Here is a 7,380-nt window from a genome sequence, read left to right as displayed (position 1 = left end):
TTCAAAGCAAAAGAAATCATACCGTGTATGATCTAATACTATGCTACTACAAAAAGCTTCAAAAGAAACACCACTTTATTTAAGATGCACGTCAAGAGTTATGTAAGATGGCCTACAAACTGCTGCAGGCAGTTACCGTGGCCATGGGAAATGACTCTTCCTCGGTCTCCCGGTGGAGAACAGGCTGACACTTCTGGGGGGAGGAAGTCTCACTCTCTACCCTCTCGTGAGCACCACCGAGACAAAGAGAACAGAGTCCGTGCATCTGTGACAGAGTTCCGCAGACATCTTAACCAGGGAAGCGGCTCACCTGGAGGAAATCCACTGCGACAAGTTGAGCGGCCTTTGAAGACCCGTTCCTGCCTGAGGCTAAAGAGTAGCAAGCACCAAAAACACGAATAAATTACTACCATTTTATAACATGTCGCTAGGACCAAAACTGACTAACAAGGAAGGAAGAGATAATTTGTAGCTCCTCTGAAAGAAAAATCAAAATGTAAAATTATTTTTGGACTAAACATGTTTCCCAGTTGTGGTCGTTGCATCCATAATTTACAGCTTATAAATGCATATAAGAACAACAGTTGTTTTAAAAAAGAGGAGCATTATTAGCTAGTAGAGATCAATCACTACTGACACAGAATGCTTTAACACGGGCCAGATAACGGCAGTATTAGTGCAGAGAACAAAGTGAGTACTAAACTAGCCACATTTCTTCAGAAGCAAAGGCTAACTGAACAGTTATAGGACTTTACAACATGTTAAAACCCCCAAGAAAACCAGGATATTAATCATCTCCAATTGCAACACTGTAGTGTTCACAGTTCCCCTCGGTACCGGCTTTCAGGCTCCCTTCCTTTATTTCATGACTCAAGGAAGACAATAAGTTTTGGCTTGGGACAGGTCAGCAAGAAACAAATTATCTCACAAATATTCTGAGTTTCAGTGGTCATAAACTTCTCAAAACCCCGTTACTTTAGCTAAAACAAAGCATTCACATTTATTTCTTTCTCTGTAGCATGACTTAATTAAAGTGGTTTTACCCATTATTTAAAGACAGAGTTTAAAGACTTACAACCAACAGTTTTCTGTTCAATGCTCCACTCCAGAAGCTCCTAAGTTTACTTTTTTTCTTTTTTTATTTGGCCCCAATCTTTTCTATCTCATTGAAGGAATAAATTCAGAAACATACTTGAAAAAATCTTGTTAAGCATGTTAACTTCAGTGGAAAAATGAACTTCCCTCTAATACTGCTTTGTATCCTAAAAAGTATAATTCCATAAAGATGAGAAAGTATCAGTTTGCTTTCTGGAAGGGGAGTTCAATGATAAAAGTCACCTCATTCGATTTCTCTTATTTTTCCAGTGTGATGTTATATTACTTACCTATGCCACCATTAAATAAACAATAGCTACAACTCAAACAGCAAATAGGGACCAATTTATTTGAATTGAACTTTTACTTACAAAACTAGAACGTTACTAGCAGTTACAAACTACACAAACTTGTTTTTAATGACCGTCCTCTACAAGTGGTTTCAGTATAAAGAGCTTTTGATTTATAAGATGACAAACTGCTCATTGGAACGAGATCTACAAACTTCTTACTCCTATCTAAGAACATCCAAAGTACCCCGTGTGACAAGGCTGCAGTAACTAGACCAAATGTACCTGGATTACATTATCAAATAAGCCAACTGGTCAACTAAATCTCGTGTTCTCCAATAAAATTGCATGTTCTAGTTTCACCCCTCAATTAAAAAACAACTGGAAAGATGAACAGTATTGTGTTTAACACAGACATCTGCAGGGGGATGGGGAGAGGTACAAAGCAACCAAGTGGCTCTCAAAATTACAGTTTATTTGAATTAGTTTTGGCTCAAAAAGCCTACAAAGGCCTTACAAGATCTAGCTTTTCTATTTTCATCTTTGCTACAAAATTATTAAGCACTGTTAAAAAAAGGCTACACATAATAGCTCTGCTCTATTTCTATTTGGATTTTCTGCAGAACAGGTTATAAAGATTTGCCTACTGCTTACAAGATCGTGCAAACGTATCAAGACATTGGCGTTATATTTTGGATCTTTAAAATATTGATTTACAATGTGCTTTTTTTTTTTTTTTACTGAAATGGAAACAGAAAGGAAGAAAATTTTATTCCAAGTGAACCGAAACTCTGCAGCACTTGAACATGACAAAGTCACCAATCTCATTTGTTGAACAGCGCAACCACACAACTTTTCACATTTTTAGAACTACGTTAAAGCAGGAAAAAACCTTTTAAAAAAGCCATGCGTTTGTTACTTTTTCCTCAGCTACTACTGGAATGCAGTTTACTCACTAACACAATGGTAAAATAATTATGAAATAGACAGTCATTGACTTAATGTTAAGCATTTTGGAAAATGAATTTCGAAATACATAGAAATATCCAATTGATATGAAAAGTGTCACTTATTCTACAGGGATGATGAATATATTCCTGGTGCTCAAGATAGAAGTAGCATGTAATAAAAGCATTAGTGAACAAGACAATTCTATTTAATACAGGAAAATATTCCTTGATCAAATACAGCACAGAAGAGTGATAATTTGCCTAGCTTTTTCTGTCTAAGCCTGCAGGTTTTCATTGAGTGTTACCTAATAGAAAATGTTACAAGTCAATGTTATCTTTATATAGCAAGAAGCTAAGCAAACCTCAGTTTGCAAACCTGCAACAGCTAGCTCACTAGAAAACCAAAAATACAGCTGGGAAATGAGAGGACTAGTTTGGTTTAGTAACAGGTACCAAGCAGCACGTAAGGGGGAAGGGGAGTATTTGCCACGTTTTAACTCTTTACTGGTTAGCTGCACGGCCCGAGGCCACGGCCTCGGATACGACCCCTCCGCGCACAGTGGCTACAAAGGCCACGGCTGTGGATGGGAAGCTGTGCCCTACAGGCCCCAAACCGTTGTATCTGGAATCAGCCAGCATAGAAATCTCCATGTTACGAAATTTTTAAATGGCAGGAAAGTAAGAGCATGTAAGAAATGGAAAAGACAAAACCCACAACCCTCAACCCCACCATGAGTGTTAGGAGGTCAAGATAATGCAATTTTAGACACTGCTCAAGAGGAAATCATGTATTTCTTTCCTACTATGTATTACAGGAATACAGTACTAATGGAATTACCAAAGTCATTTATTGTGCCTCTCGTTTTTTATGAAGAACCCAACTACTGGAAGCTTAACGGCTACGTCACGGCCAATTCACACACTGCCCACACTCTTGGCAAACGCGCCAAAGCAAGACAAGCCTCAGACACACACAAGGCAGCCCTCAGGCCTGAAGCAGGGCTGTGTGGTTCCTGCGGGAGAGCCAACAGCCAGCGCCTCATCCTGCTCCTCCCTCGTCTCCAAACGAAGGCCCGAGCAAGCAGCCCCTGCAGGCCGACGCTCCGGTCCTCGCGGCAGAGGGGCCTTTGGGCTCCCAACTGCGTGTCCTGCCAAATAACCACCTCTGTACCCAAAGCAAATGCACGCAGGGCACACGCTGCGGGATCGAGAGAGCATCCGCAAGCTAACATCTGTCCTGGTACATGCTAATAAATTACCATTTGTGAGTATTCCTATTAAATACAACTTATCTGGCAGCCATGCAAGTGATGGCACCGTATTTGTACGCTTCCGAGCAACTTGTTTTGTTCCAAAAACTTCCCTGTAAATACATTTTTAAAAATATAATATTTGGTGTAAAATTAGATTCTTAGACCTTTGAAGTGTTTTAAAAACTGGAAAGTCAAGTTTGGGAAACCAAAACCCCCAGACCCCAAAGCAAGGATTTAAGGCTAATCTTATGAAACCTGGGTGAAACCAGTATTTCATGATAGGAGAACTAAGGCTCTAACAGAACATACAACGTTTTCCAGGTAGCTTTGCAGAGAGCATATCATTTACAGAAATATTTACCATCTAAAAATGCTCGCAAGGAGAAATATGTGCCAAGATTTCTTTAAAATACACATATCAGTGAAATCTACAATCTAAATGAAACAGGAGAACAACTGTACGGGGTGTACAGATGGCCTTGATACATGCCAAACTACATCAAAAGTAGGCTGAGATCCCCACGAGCCTAACAAATCGCATCTCTTTTTGATAGTTACTGCTAAAACAACCCCCACAGCTGTCTGGGTAACATTGTATTTGTGTAGATTTTGTGTAAGGCTTAAATCCTATTTGTGTAGATTACATACATAGACCTCAGTGCGATGCAAGCAATAAGCCATAGCTTGTATTCCTATTAACTACAGAAGCTGAATTTTAACCTTTCAGGAATAAGAGTTTTACAAACCACAGAAGGAATTCAGAGGGAGAGGAAGGAGGCAAGGAGAGAAGTGCAAAATCAGCCTCCTGCAGTTGAGGAGAAGGCAGGATTTCATCTCAACACATGATACTAACAAGGAGTTTTTCAATTTTGCACAGAAAACGGAAATTCAAGAAGCAAGGTGAAATTTCATGGGGTCTTATAATTTTAAGAAGCCAAATCTTGCCTTTTTCTCTATAGCTAAAAACACACCATAGACACAAATGTAATGTTCACCATTAAAAATGTCAGCCTCATAAGAAGAAAGGTAATTATTAAGCTAGCTAGTGGTCTGAACTTTATTTTAAATTATTATTATTCCCAAACACTAAAATGACACATAAGAAAAACATTTTATAAAAGTAGAGAATTCTGATTGCAGCAAAATTGAAAGCATACAAACTAGAGTGGAAGGGAAAGGAAACGCACACAGGCTTCAACAACCAGGTTTGAATTCACAACCAGTAAGTGCTGTCAATATGTGGGAAAGTGGCTTTTTTACTTTGCAACTAATGGATCTTTTAATTTATGTAGTCCAGAAGTGAAATGTTAAGTTTTCCCTTTATTAGACGTATGCTGTTTTTCAATCTACGTTAGAAAGTGATGTATATACAGTAGAGTGTATATCACAAACTACAATTTTGTCCAGTAAAGTTTTTTTTTTATTATTAAGAAAGGAAACCATGATTTTACCCTGCATTTCATGTGTTTGCCCATCCAAACTGCAAGATTTCACTTTATTGCTCTACGAAAAGCAGTAACATTTCAACTTAGGCACATCCATGCAAATTTTAGAAGCTGGAGAACTACATACCCTCCTTGTGACAAATTCATGGTAAAAATCTATTTTACTGAATCAGTAGAAGAAGATGGTATAAGAATTTTATCTTCCACTCTATAATCTTTTCTAGGATGAAAATGAGGACTTCGTGTATATGGAGGTTTCACACTCAGGCGAAGGATGAGAAAAAATTCTTCTCACAGAATGTAACCTTGGTTCCTAAAGAGAGGGAAAAATGCAGTTTTGGTTCCTCTCCTTAGAGCTGTGTCACATTTACTACATTAATGATGCTTTAGCGAAAAATTACAGTCCACTTTATTGCTGTGTCAGCTAAACAGGCTTGTTCAGAAAGGAAAGTTACATTTCCATTACACACACAAGTTGACAGTGGTAAGAGCATCTTCATTTGTTTACAGGTATGGAGTCTTAAAATCAGTTCACATTTAATTCATTAAAAACAACAACAACAACAAAAAAGAAACAGAGAGAGAGAGAGAGAGAGGGACAGAAGCTCTGTTCACTGTTCGTATCACTTTCCAGACATATGTCAAACCACTAAAGGAACTGTCACCTTTTGTCAAAACGAGCAGGGGACCTTTTTTTTTTAATATACATATTATGGTGCAAAATTATTTAACCTAACCTTTTCTTTTCCTATTGTTACATTACCTAGGATACTGATTAGAGCAGTATGTTAAATAAACCTCAAGCTCAGCTTAGCATCAAACATTTTCAAGAACTGTTTAGTTTATTTAGTTCAACTCAAGCCTATCGTTGCTCTCCAAGCAGTACCACTTAGCTGGAACTAAGACTCAATGTATCTCCATGCTGTACAAACAACTTTAATTCTAACTTCAACTATGATTTTGCTGCCTTAAATTTCTTTAACTTATATACAGTTTTTAGTACTTTTTTCAGAACAAAGTGAACGTTGTTGGCAGATTTCTGTGTGAATTTATACGGATGCCCCCGTCCTCGTTCAGCAGCTGAACCCGGAGCTGCCCCGTCTGCAAGCAGCGAACAAGCGGCGCGCTGGGACCGGGCAGCTTGTCGGGGGGTGTCAGCAGCTGCTGCCAACAGACGATGGCAAGGTCCAGAAAACACCAGTAACTTTTTAGGTGTTCAGGTTGTCAAGAACCATCTCTGGAAATTGTAAATTATTCTGTTTATTCTTTCTATGATCAAGGTCCTTGCCCTTTCTCTCACGGTTCCACTTGGACCTCGGCTGCTCTACATCCCACCTGTTTTATTCTGCTTACTTAACCAACGTGAGTTCCTTCATCCCTTTCTAGCTCTTGATACGGCACATGGCAGCCTCAAAATAACATCTCTGTTCCCTAATGCTATATTCTTACCCAGGCATTTCTAGTCCTCCTGTATTTTTATTTTCAAAAACTTAATCAATACATCTTTTCCCCTTTGAGCTCTGCCAGCTTCCTTGTATTACTAGCTGTAGTTCCTACAGCCCTATCAGGATTTTTAACTCACCTTAGTTCAAGATTTTAGCCTCATCACCTCCTAGCTGCAAAAGCGGTGCAGCTCCTTCCTCAACTCTCAATTTCCACAGCCACCTAGTGCCAGTTTCCCTGTCCGCTTAAGTTACCAGTTATCAGAATTACAGGACTTTCTGTTTCTCTTGTCTTTTCTTTAGTTTTGACCCTTACAAACCCACACGTTTTTTCCTCTCCAGTGCCTAGTCCCACCAGGAGGGTCAAAAACTATACTGAGCTTAATTCCCAGAATGCAGACATGGAAACACCTGCAATAAACCCAAAGAGGGAAGTGCCAATGGGATCTTCAAAAAACTCACCAATGGCTCTAAGGGAAACCAGGGAAGTTTTTAATTTTTTTTTGAAAGACAAATCTGGAAATAAATGACACAAAGTTCTCACCCTGATCAAACAACAAGTCATTGCTACAAACCACAGGGTTGTTAGAAGGCTTTCAAATACGAAAGGGACATATATTTTATCACGTGCAAAACATGTATTCTTCCCTATTTTCATCTTATTAAAATACCAAGATTTTAAAAGAAAATAAGAAACTAAAAGCAGCACCATACAACACGAACACATGTTCCATCAACACAAATCATTGTAAAACACAGAATAGACAGAAAAAGGGAAAAAGGGAGTTGTCAATAAAGGAAGCAAAAACAGTTTCAGGAAAAACAATACATTAAAGTGCTGAAATTTTCCCTTACCACCGAGAGAAAAATAAATCAAACGTGCACAAAATTGGGGACTTTGAACT

This window comes from Tinamus guttatus, unplaced genomic scaffold (assembly GCF_059628265.1).
Source record: "Tinamus guttatus ecotype Peru unplaced genomic scaffold, ASM5962826v1 Tinamus_guttatus_pri_ptg000592l, whole genome shotgun sequence".
Lineage (NCBI taxonomy): Eukaryota > Metazoa > Chordata > Aves > Tinamiformes > Tinamidae > Tinamus > Tinamus guttatus.
Note: the sequence above shows the minus strand (reverse complement) of the source record.